Consider the following 12,559-nt stretch of genomic DNA (forward strand, 5'->3'; position numbering starts at 1 on the left):
GCTGCCAGAACTATAAAATCAATAATACTGCTTTGCACCTTAGACAAGGCAGCCTTGGACACACCCTACCCTTAGGAGTGCTTCTCTGCCCAAGTGGCTGCTTGTGGAAAAGTGGCTGGAACATCATCTTACTGCCCTCTTCACCCCTTATCACGGTTGATCATCTCCCAGGAGGTCCTCTGCTCTCTCTCTGTCTCCACGTCTGCTAAATCCATGGGCTTAGCTCAGTTGACCTCTAATTGACAAGATGGCTGCTACCCTGGAATGGAGAAAAATTAGGGTATTTCAGGATGGCTTGATCTGAAGTCTCTTTGACTTCAAAGTACCTTGTTTTACTCTTTTTTTTAGACGGTTAGTAGCTTTATTTATTTATTTATTCATTTATTTTTGGTTGCGTTGGGTCTTCGTTTCTGCGCGAGGGCTCCCTCCAGGTGCGGCAAGCGGGGGCCACTCCCCACCGCGGCGCGCGGGCCCCTCCCCACCGCGGCCCCTCCCGCTGAGGAGCACAGGCTCCAGACGCTCAGGCCCAGCAGCCGTGGCCCACGGGCCCAGCCGCTCCGCGGCACGCGGGATCCTCCCAGACCAGGGCCCGAGCCCGCGTCCCCCGCATCGGCAGGCAGACTCCCAACCACTGCGCCACCAGGGAAGCCCCCCCTTGTTTCACTCTTAATGGTGGGTAATGTGGGTATGGATCTCCACACACATGGGTTCCAAGCTGGGACAATCAGATCATCTGTCAAACGCTGCCTGCACTTCTAATAGACTCAGAGGTGGATGCCTACCTAGGCAAGAGAACAGTGGAAAGCAGAAGAGACTGGAAGAAGCAGCAGCATCCACCTTTCCTGAGCTCTTCTGGGGGCTGTTTGGCCAACATTGCCATCTGTTGGGCTAGTGCTGGCTAATGCAGCCAGGTGGTCAGATGGCATTGCATCTTCATCAGATGCGATGACCGAACTGCTGACAATGAAGCAATTTTAGAAAGTGCATTAGTTTACATTTAATGAGTGGTTATTCTGTCACTTAATCCTCACCACAAACTTGTGAGTTCAGTACAATTTATATTTTCATTTAACCAGTGATCAAACAGAGGCACAGGGAGTGAGAAACTTACTAGTCAGTAGCAGAGCTGGGGGTTAAGCTTAGGCAATGTGGCTCCAGATTTTTTGCCCCACCCCACCCTCTGCTACTTCTTGATTAAGTCTAGACATCTGTTTAACACACACTAATGATTGTCTCCATGTTTCAGGCCCTGTGCCAGATGCTGGGAATACAGCCCAACCCACTGGATCTCGGCATGGTCCATTGCACAGTGTCCTGCTATATTAGATGTCACATTATACATTTAGTCCAGTATTTACTGCTGGGGAAATTCTGTCAGAAGATATTTGTATACTTGTATCTACAAGAACTATGTAATTTAAATGTTTCTCTTGTTGCTTTGGCCACCAGGAAGCTCAGATCCAAATCAGAGGAAATACGTTAGCGTTTGGGTTTAGTATTTCAGTTTTCTGAATTTTTCCTCCTGTCCCAGATTTTTTATTTTTCTTGCATAAATTCTATTGAAAAAGTGTCCTATATTATAAAACACCTTAAATTTTTTTAGAAGGAGGCTGCATGGAAATGAGAAAGTAAGGTCTTTACTGCATATTCTTAAACTCCTACTGGGAAAGTTAGACCTAGATAGCCCTCTTACACTCATTCCCATAGCACCCCACTTATAAAATCCCTTGAACAGTGGTTACTACTGTTCCCAATCCCTGGAGATAGCTAGAAGCTTCTAAAAGACCACATCCAGAGAGAGGAAAAAAAAGTTTCCTCAAATCATGGCCTCAACTTTGGTGCCAGATGCACATTTCTGGAGTAGGCGGCCAGTCAGACTCTCACCTGAGCAGTTAATAAAATCTATTGCCCCTTGATGGATTTTTTTCTGCAAGCTACAATTGATCTGTCGTCTTTGTGATTTGTGAGATGGCAGGGAAACACCAAACACCATCATGACTTGGGCCACACTGAAAAAAAAATAAGAAAGAAAAAGAAAAAAAAGAAAATCCACCGCCAAGTCTTTCCTGGCGTAGAAAGGGCTGGAACTGCTGGGGTCATTTTATTTGATTTATTGGAAATAAAGTGGATCTTATTAACATTTTAATAAAGAGAATCTTTTGCACTGGGCTGGAAGTGGCCGCCAGTACCCGGTGGAATTCCATTCTTTGGAAAAGTGGCATCAGCTGGCGTTGCCCAGCGTGATTTGTGGGGCTGGGCCCCAACAGTCCAAAAAAGCGAACGGGCCGCCTCCTCCGAGGGGCTCGCTCTGCGCGAGGTGCTCGCCCCATCTCTGCCATGCAAAAACGAGAGAGCTTTATGAAGGAGTCCGTCTTGTAAAGCCATTGGTCCTGGTCATCAGCCTCTACCCAATGCTTTCGTGATGCTGCCGCTGATCTATTTGGGAAGTTGGCTGGCTGGCGAGGCAGAGCCTCTCCTCAAAGCCTGGCTCCCACGGAAAATATGCTCAGTGCAGCCGCGTGCATGAATGAAAACGCCGCCAGGCGCTTCTAGTTGGGCAAAATGCAGCCGACAACTCCGCTCGTCCTGTGCGTTCTCCTGTCCCAGGTAGGGAAGAGAGGCTGCTGGGCGCACCCCGCGCCCCGTTTCTGCCTTCCGATTGCCTGGCGCGGGCTGGGCGAGGGGGTTTTCGGGGGGTCAGGGGACTCCGGGCGCGGCGGCGAAGACAGCTCGGGGCTCAGAAGGGAGGTCATACCCAGCCCCTGAGATCCTGGAGGGCGAGGGGGTGGGCCTGCTTTCCCACTCCGGGTTGTGTATGTATATGTTCGGGAGACGTGGAGAGAGCTCCGAGTCCTTCTTTTTTTTGCAAGCAGGGGCGACATTCTCGCCTACATCAAGTGGGGTAACTTTGATTCGCCTCCTCCGGAGGCTCACGCATCGGAGACTCAGCTGGAAGCGACTCCAAGGAGTCGTGGTTTCCCCCAACCCAGCGCCGATCGGGGAAGCGCAGCTCGGGTCGGGATTGCGGGCTGCCGGGCTGGAGAGGTCGGCCTGGCGTCGCCGACTTCCCGGGGCGCCCGGGCCCCCTCGCCCAGCCCGGCGGCGCGCTGGAAGGCGCCTCGGGCCAGCCGAACGCCGCAGCCCGGCTGCCGCTGTCGCTCAAAGGTGCCGGCCGCGCCCGCATCGGGGTCCCTTCCCTCCCTGACCTCGGGCCCGGAAGGGCCTGAGCGCGTCCCCTCGCCCAGGCCCCAGGCCCACTCCCCCCCGCCCCCGCCCCCGCGCCCCCTTTGTCTGGCCCACGGGAGCTCCGGCCCTGAGCCCTTAATGCCGCTTCTGCTGTGTTCCCGGGCGGGCGCAGAGCGCGGAGAAAAGTTCAAGCCTCGCCCACCAGGCTGCAGCTGCCTGTTAACCCTCAGGGCGCTGAGGCGAGAGGGAAGGGCCGGCGACCCGGGAGAGGGGGCGATGGAGACGTGGTCCTTAAGCAACCATCTCTGCATCTCGGAGATCTCAGGAAGTCTGTGGGCAGGAAAGCAGTACTCTCAGGAGGCCAGACTGGAGGTGCTGGCTGGCGGCCGGCTCAGCCCTGCTCGGGGGCCTGTGTTCTGAGAGCGCTGTTACCCAGTCCCCCCCGGCCTTCCTGGCAGCCTACGGGACTTGGCATGAGCTAGCAGGCTACAAGTGGGTGGCTGAGATCAAGGCAGGGCCAGGCAGAGAGGAGGGAAGGAGACAGGGAGTGCCTTGGGGTGCTGGAAATGGGTGTTGAGTTCCTGGCCAGGACTCCTGGATGCCAGGGGAAGAGGCACATGTGTGAGTGTGTGAGTGGGGTGAGAGGGAGGGTGAGGCAGCTCGAGTCCCAGGCAGGGGCTGGCTGGGAAGCAGAGATGCAGTGTCGCCTGCTAAGGGGAGACCACTGATGCGCCCACGTGGGGCTTAGACTTCGGAAATGGGTCAGTGTCCCAGGAAGCAGTAACCATGGTAATGACTCAGAGTTGGGTGTGAGGGTGGATGATGGCGCTTGGGGGCAGAGTAGGGTGCCTGGCTGCTGAGCCCCCTCCCAACTCCTGCCTTCTTTCTTCCCTGGATACACAGCCCCCATTCATCAGTGCCCAGTCATACTCTTCTTCTACTAGGGCTTTGGGCTGATTCTCTTGGGGTCCCTGTAGCTTTAAGTTCTGCCACAAATCCTATGCCTGTCTGTGAGCCAGTTTTCTAGACTTTGTGAACTCTATCCCGGAGGTAGTGTGTGTGTGTATGTGTATATATATCTATACATCTATATATAGATGTATAGATATATATATCCCAATTTAGCAGGGTGGTTCAGAGCATGCCTCTGATTCAGACAGATCCTCTCTGCCATATGCTAGTGGTACCACCTGGGCAACTCGCTTAACCTCTCTGAGCTTCCAGATTCTCTGTGGTGAAGTAATTTTATCACCTTCCTAGGACTGCTAGGCAGATTGGATTGCATTCAACAGCATGTCCTAGGTAATGCATTTAGCACAAGGCCTAGCACTCTGGGAGCTTGAGGTGTCTGGGAGCACTTACCACTGCCTTACCCAGGACTTTACAGTCCTTTTCTCCGTGGGCATGTTTTGACCTCAGTGTGGATTCCAGGGTTTGGCCGAAGTTTCGTCTTCCTTCGAGCAAATCAGACCACATGACAGCACCCAGCAATTCCCATGCACTAGGGGCTTACATAATGCCTTTTGCAAAGCAATTGGTGTGTCTCCTCCCCCAGGGCCTGACTGACACAGGTGGCTTCTGAAAGCTGTCAGCTCTCTCAGTTTCTTTAGGATGGGGGAGCAGAGGTTTTACGAAGAATTTAATTGCCCGCCCTAAGAGGCTTATTTCTCTCTTAGATTGTAATTCATAATCAGAGCAAATGTCCACATTAGGACAGCAATTGATATCCTGGTAGCAATAGCACCTTGCAGGGAAATCATCTTGGTGCAAATCAGTTAACCGGCAAGAGGTTCAAGTGCAGAGCTCTGTGTGCCGAAGCAAAAGGAGGGGAGAGTCTTGGAGCCTTTGAGTCAACAAGCGAAAACAAAACTTTCCTGAGGCAGAGAGAAAACAGAGGAAAGGGGAAAAACAATGTAATAAAGCCAATTAGTCACTCGGCCTTAGTGGTGTTCAGGCAAATATGTGTGTGTTTTTCTACCACAGTTGTAGTACTCTGGGTCTGGCTTTGGAAGCCATCAATCTCTGTAAGTTTATTGGCTAGGTTGCTGTTTTAGGCATTTTGGAAGGGGGAAGAGGAATTCTAAGCAACAATGGCTGGAAGCTGGCAAAGCTGAGGAGCAGTCACCTCTCTTCTCCCCTGGGGCATTTTGGGTAAGCCCTTACCAGAAGTGGCCTCTGGAATTTGGCTATTGTAAATAATGAATGTGAAACAAATCAAGAGAGGACATGAGCTAGAAATTCCACTGTAAATATGATTCCCCCACCCCCAACCCAATTAGGGTATCACATCTAGGCAGGCAAAAGTTCTAACAATGAATGAGTAATCCCCCAAGAATGAGGATTTTAGGGAGTGGTTCAGGTTTGGAGAGCAGTCACTTGGGAGTGACTAAAGTTTCCACGGAATTCTGAGATGTTGATTTAAAATGGGGAGGTTTTTATTGGAGTCAGAATCTTGATTTTCAGGATTTTAAATGAGAATCAGTGTCTTCTAGTGCCCCTGCAACTTCATATATTGTATTTTAAGGGCAGTGTTTATTTGCAGAACCCTTTTGATGGGGAGGAAAGACTGTGAGAATTGCAGAGGGCATCTCTTGCTCTGAGATGGGTTCAACATGTGACAGCCTATAAGATTTCAAAAGCACTGGGGAAGCAGAGATATAAGTGGTGAAAGGAATTGCCAAGTGGTAGCGTTCATATGTCTGAACAACTTTTTTAGCAAGTCCCCAAAGAGATTGAATAAACTGTAAGGCTGAATATGTGATCTGGAATTTATGTAATACCACAGTCTATATTAAAAGCCCCAACAGTCATCTTAGCTAATATCTCCTGCTCTGCCTCCGTCCCTTCTTTTCTATCTTTAGCCCTTGGGCTTTCCATTAAATAAATCTATTTTTTTTCTAGAAATATCCTCTGTGTTACAGTGCCATTGCCCAACAAACCAATGTACCCAATAACTGCATTATCTAAAAGTACCAGCATTTGGATGTTTATGTTGAGTCTCAATCTGAAGTTCACTGTTGAGGTAAAAGTACAGCTGGGTTCTGGAGAATATCTTTCTTTCTTTACCTCCTTCCAAAAAGATAGTTGCTTGGGGAGTCCAGTTAATTTCTATCTGGTGGAAGCTAAGGAAAAGGCCAAACTATGGATTCAATTCGCATCTGAATGACAGTAGCCAACAGTATTACATATTTCTGTGTGTGTGTGTGTGTGTGTGTGTGTGTGTGTGTGTGTGTGTTTATGTGTGTGTGTTCATCTCTGTGTGTTTTGATCTTGTTTTAATACCTGTTGAAAATTTTCTCCAGAAGAGGGCTCCATCCACAGCATTACAAAATTCTAAATCTACAGCTCATATTTTAAAGAACTTCAGTGTAGAAGCTCCATCAAAACCAAACTATTCTCCTTATTTTCAGTTATTTTCTACAAGCTCCCCTAAAGAGAAGTCCTGTCATTTTGCACTGAGTATCTTTCCTCCTTTTTTTCGCTATTGTAGTTGCTTCTGTTCTATTTTATTCTTCAACTATGTATCCCCTCTGAGTATTAGAGCAGGGAACATTTCAAAGGTAGACAATGCAGTATGATATGTGAGGAAGTTCTGAAATTTCCTGGCATTTGACTTCGGTTGGACCTGGTTTTACTCTTTAGGCAGCCAAACGGCAGGCACAGTTCTGCCTGTGAAAGGAGATAATCTTCCCCATTAGGTCACTACCCAGAAAAGCGAATCATTAGCCAGATGCACTCACCGTGCAACACCAGTTGAAAAGGAGAGGGAAATATCAGTCTGTCATCCAATTACAATAACCAGTTGGACAGAATCAATCGAGTGACCACTGGTTTTGGCATCGTTTCCACTTAGCTGTGGGCAAGGTACCCACACGCCTGGGAGAATCTGACCCTCCTGAAGGATGCTGCCAATACAATTCCCCGCAGCTTATCACCTCTGCAGCCGCCTGGGGACCCCAGGCCTGGCTCCCTCTATCTGAGCAGACTGTACAAATGATGACTGGCTGGACTGTAGGACCCCCTGCACCTTCACCAGATATGAAGTAGTGGCTTTATTCTGGAGTTAGGGTGGAAAGTGATTTCTTTCTCTACTGAGAGAAGCTTCTAAGGGTAGGCTAGGGAGGAGAAGAAATGACATTTCAAACTTGAAATGCCGTCTGAGCCAAGGCTCATGGAGATGAATGGGTCGCCCTTTGGCATAGCAGGTTGAACCTCGAGAGATCTACTTGGTGGTGCTGAAGCCCATTCATCCCAATTCTGCAACTCTAGATTCCAGGGAGAAGTTGCAAAGTAGACGCCACAGGCCAAATGTAGCTCATGGATGTCTCTTGTTTGGCCCAAATGTTTTGAAAAGTAGGATATTGTACATTAAAAAGCAAAACAAAACAAAACAGGTTTCTTGCATTTCTTAGAATGTCAGAAGGTTAGGCAGCCCTAGAGCCACATTCCTGAAAGGCCACTCTTCCCTGCAGCTGAGTCACTACTGCCCCCTTTAGGACATGCCTCTGTAGTTTGCCACAATCCCCTCCACTCCCTACTGTCCACCCAGCCCATTGTACTCATTTATTTTACCTACTTGCCCTTGTAGGCATTTCCATTGGGAACTTCTGGTTTTGCAAATTTTGAGCCTTGATCAAACTGATGTAGTCAGTTTTTCAGTGATAGGCTGTTTGGAAAGGAAGGGACTAGCCCCTTTTTGATTGCTCTGATTGAACCACATGGATGTGAACTTTGGAAGAACATGACCAAGGGGACTGCACCTCCTCCCTGAGAACATTATTACCATCAATGCCATTAGGTGACTAGGGCTACCCAGAGCAACACAACACCCAGGTCACTGTTTCATGTGGAATAGTTACACCCAGAGAAGTGACACACTGCAGTTTTCAGTCAGTCTGAGTGCTGGTACCAGGGTGTTGGTACACCTTAAACATTGTTCTACATCAGCAGCCAAGGGGCTCTGGGACCACTGGATAATATGTAGGCCCTAGTGCACTGTACGAAGTATTACAGCAAGGGCATCCCTGCCCTTGGAGTACAGTGACACCCTGGGCATTGCCATTCCAACAGTGTTGCTCACGCACAGGATGCGTATCATCAGAACGTCACAACACCTTACTGTCCTTAGTCCTGCAGGGAACTCTGGGAGAACTGAGCTAACACTCCGAGCATTTATAACTTCAGGGTAATGTTAGCTTCGTAGCTTTGTTGTCTAGAGTGCTTTTATACACAGGACATTGTCACCTCTAGTGCCAACTGCAGTTTGTGTGATGTTTTTGTAACTGTTTTTAGCAGTTAACACCCACCACAGTCTACACGCAGTGCTAATGCTACAATTAATGTCCTCTGGCTCCATAAATACTAGACTAATCTGTCCACTCATCCCGTACCAGCAGGTAAGCCTCAGGTAACTATTGTTTTCAGTAGCTACAGACCCCAAAGATCAGCGTAAATATACCTACATACATATACAAAAAAAAAAGTGATTGTTTTTCTTCTGTCAGTTGCCAGCAGAAGTCAAATTCCTGAAAATTAGCCTTAGCAATAGGCACGTTTTAACATGTCATGTCTCATTTCAAAGGCCCCAGTGAGTGTCACCCAATCTGCTACAGAAGCACAAAGCCCCTGTGTCTCCCAGCTGAGCGCAGGCTGGGCTGGGGTGGAGGGCAGCAGCTGCTCAGCTGAGAGCAGCCCTGCCACATGCGTGGGCAGGGCCAGGAAGTGAGCTCAGCCTCTGGAGGAGCCTGGGGACCCTGCAAGGAATGTGGCAGCCTCATTCCTGCCTTATGCGGCCTCTAGGCCAAAGTCTCTTTCCTCCAGGGTGGCAGGGAACTGCTTTTCCATGAGCTGCAGGAGATGGTGACTGCAAATGCCTGAAGCTCAAGCTATTGGGATAATCTCCCTGTCAAACAATGTGGGGTCTGCGGAGAGTTGCTGGACCCTGCCAGTAGAACCCATGGCTGACTCAGGCCACACAGGCCCCGCCTTCAACTGCTGTAAGCTGCGGGGCATCTGGGATCATCTAACTCAGGGGTTGCAAACTATGGCCCGTAGGCCAATTCCTGCCTGCAGCCTGTTTTTATAAATAGTTTTATTGGAACATAGCCATGCCCATTCATTTATATAATCGTCTATGGCTGTGCTTGTGCTATAACAACAGAGTTGACACCATATGGCCCACAAAGACTAAAATATTTACTATTTGGGCCTTTACAGAAAAATTTGCTGACTCCTGCTGTGGCTCAAAATTACAGCCAGAGAGACTGCAGAGAGCCTTGTCAAAGTGCAGAGAGACATTAGGGGTTTGTATTAGGAATTGTCCCTTCTATGCCCCAAGCACTCAAGCAACTTGACTTCAGGGAGATTCACCTGGGACCAAATGGATTCAATAAATACCTATTATATACACGTGGGACCTACTGTGTGCTCCAGGTACAGCTGCCAGTAAGGCTGATTCAGTCTCTCTTCTCTTGGGGCTCAGACCCCAAGAGATCCCCTGGCAGGGGAGATCAATGTCAATTAATAAATATTTCAAAACAGAGACAACTGCTAGATGGACGGAAACACAGTTGTGTGAGATCATGTCATTCTATATGGTTTGCTTGTCTGTGCCTTTTCTTTCTCCTCTACTAAAATATAGGCTCCGTTACAGCACGTGTTGTTGTCTGATTGAATCAGTTTTGTAGTCTCAGGGCCTAGAACAGAGCCTGGCATATAGTAGGCCCTCAGTAAACATGAATGAATGAATGAATGGATGAATGAATGAATATAAGAAAGGCATCAGATCCAGATGAAGGGTCTGGGAGGCTTCCCTGATAGCCTGCTGCTTGGGCCACAGTCTGGAGGAGCAGTGAGGCTTATGGACAAAGGAACACTAGGGTGTGGTGATGGGGGAAGCATTCCAGGCAGAAGGCCCGGCCTGGGGGAAGCCTGTGCAGGAGGAAACACCACACAACCCAGAGAGTGGTGTGAGGAACAGCTGGGGTTGCCAGAGCTGCTAGCACCTTGTCAGCCATCTCAAGGATTTTGGTGTTCGTCCTGGAGCAATGGGCAGTCATTGAAAGCAACATGGGGAGGGTATACTGTGACAAGGCCAGATTTCTATTTTGAAAAGGTAATTTGGCTGCAGTGTAGTTAGTGGATGGAGCTGGATATGAATGGAAGGGAGAAGCCAGTCTAGGCTTGAGATCATAGGAAGAGCAGGGACTCTTGTTGCTCTAGACTAGGGAGTGACAGTGCAGATGAGAGAAGTAGACACACCCTACTCAGAGCATCCAAGAGACATTTAGGGGAGAATTTGGCAGGGCTGGGTTTGAGATGGCAGGACAAGGGCTAGGGAGGTGTTAAAGATGCAAGCTTGAGTTCTGGCTCTTCCAGTTGGCAGAAAGCTGGAGCCAGTTGCCCAAACAAGGAACCATGTGTTTGACGTCATAAACAGGGCCTGAGGGCTCTTCCCATGGGGGTGTTAGCCAGGCTGCAGCATGCTCCTCACGCGAGGCGTCCAGGGCCCCAAGGTACGCTGATGTCCGCAGACCAATCCATGCTTGCATCTGGGATGGGCACCGTGGGGCCTGGCAGTGCCCTTGGCTAGAGTGACTGATGTGTAGCCTTTATAATTAACCAATCTCTGAGGATTTTCATGCAAAAGATATTTGAGAGAAACATTGCTAAGCCCTTTAATTGTTTCTTGAACATTCAATCAGCAGCACTAGAAATATTTCTTACATGAAGCAAATAATGATCTACTATTTTCAGCAATCACTTTGCGAATGCTAACAAAACTTCATTTCAGCATCCTAGATATAGCCTTGGTGATGTTTATGTTCCTAGGTATAGTAATCTTCTTCAGCTGGGTGCCAGGCAGTGGTATGCTGCTAAATGTTTAACAACTGCTTTCTCTCTAAAAAAAAAAAAAAAAAGCAGCACAGGTACGTTATCCTCAGAAGGTGAGGGATGTACAGTTGTCCACTTGCTAAGTATTTACTGAAGCATTTGGGGAGTTCATAGGTAAACAAGATGGACATGGACATGGAAACTGTTCTCGTGGTCTTGTGATCTACTGAGGGCAGCCAATAAGGAACAAGAAAGCAAATAGCTGAAATATACACATTTGGTAATTATTACGATAGGAAACAATAGGGGCTGAGATAGTATTGAAGGGGTGAGGCTGCTGTGCTCTCTCTCCTTTCCTTCCATCTTTCCTCCTACCCTCCCTCTGTTCCTCCCATATTTTCTTCTTTCTTCCCACAATTTTTGATATCTAGCAAGTGCCAAGCATTCTGCTAATTTGGGGATCCGGAGATGAGTACAACACGGTCCTGGTCCTCAATAGGAGAAGTGCTGGAGGTGAATCAGGGCCTCTGGTCTCCTGGGACCCAGAGGAGCTAGTGTCTTAGTTTATGAGGATCAGGGAGACTTCTGAGACTTTGAGAAGTGAATTTGAATTCTGACCCAGCCTTTTGCATGCTGTGTGACCTCTGATAAGTTACCTTTTTTCTCTCTTCTTCTGTTTCCTCCTGTGTCTAAAAAGGAGAGGCTACACCTCTCTACACCTGCCTAGCAGGTGAGTATTAAATAAGTGTATGCTTACGGCTTCATCACATGATTGCCAATGCTAGGAGCTTAAAGAATACTGGTTGCATTAACTTTTATACTCCATGCTGCAAAGTAGTTTATGGCTTGAAGGTACCATGGGGCCCTGGACTTGAGCATCTGACTAACTTAGAGGGGAAAAATACTTGTGTCCTTAAAATTGTACGGACATTAAAAAAATAAAGTTTGCTCCCCATAGAAGGATTTGCCAAATCTCATATTGGGAGCTCCCCAGTGATCATTCTCCTGGAGATTTTATGCTTCATAAAATTTTTTGATCTGGTGGGATGGTATCTTCTAGATGTATCTTCCCAGCAGCTGTTCCCAGGAGGCTTTATCAGGGCAGTATGTACGTGGGTATGCTTGCCAACACCATGAGCACTTATGATTATTATTATTATTTAAAATAAATCAAAATTACTGTAGTAAACTTATTGTATAATTTACTGCTAAGTGCCAGTTGAATATATTATCTCAAATTCTCACTGCAACCCTTAGGGACAACTATTCTTGTCTCCATTTTTATCTATGATGAAAAGAAGTTCAGAGTGGATGAGTCATCTGCCTAAGGCTACACAGCCACTAAGAACTGGGATCAGGGTTTGAACCCATGCATTTCTGATTTCTGGGCATGTGAGTTATCCTCCATATTTCCCTGGTATATAAAAAATTGCTCCCTTGTGCCCTCAAATGATGTAAGAATTCTCTTCCTTGACTATTTTGTTCTCTGGCTCTCTTGGAGTCAAAATAGCTGCCTGCGATGACCTCATTTTTGAACTCC

The 12,559-nt window shown here is 48.0% G+C and overlaps 1 protein-coding gene across 2 annotated transcripts in view; it reads left to right on the plus strand.

Annotated features, from left to right (window-relative positions):
* Positions 1 to 2,306: 2,306 nt before the first annotated feature.
* LOC309625273 (17-beta-hydroxysteroid dehydrogenase type 2-like) overlaps positions 2,307 to 12,559 on the plus strand; it is a 179,672-nt gene continuing 169,419 nt past the window's right edge. The window contains exon 1 of one of the 2 annotated variants that reach the window (XM_082384621.1): positions 2,307 to 2,607. The gene's annotated coding sequence lies outside the window, so the exon portion shown is untranslated. The remainder of the gene's footprint in view (positions 2,608 to 12,559) is intronic. The other variant, XM_082384622.1, reaches the window with a different exon arrangement.

Source organism: Balaenoptera borealis (genome assembly GCF_965194805.1).
Source record: "Balaenoptera borealis genome assembly, chromosome: 3".
Lineage (NCBI taxonomy): Eukaryota > Metazoa > Chordata > Mammalia > Artiodactyla > Balaenopteridae > Balaenoptera > Balaenoptera borealis.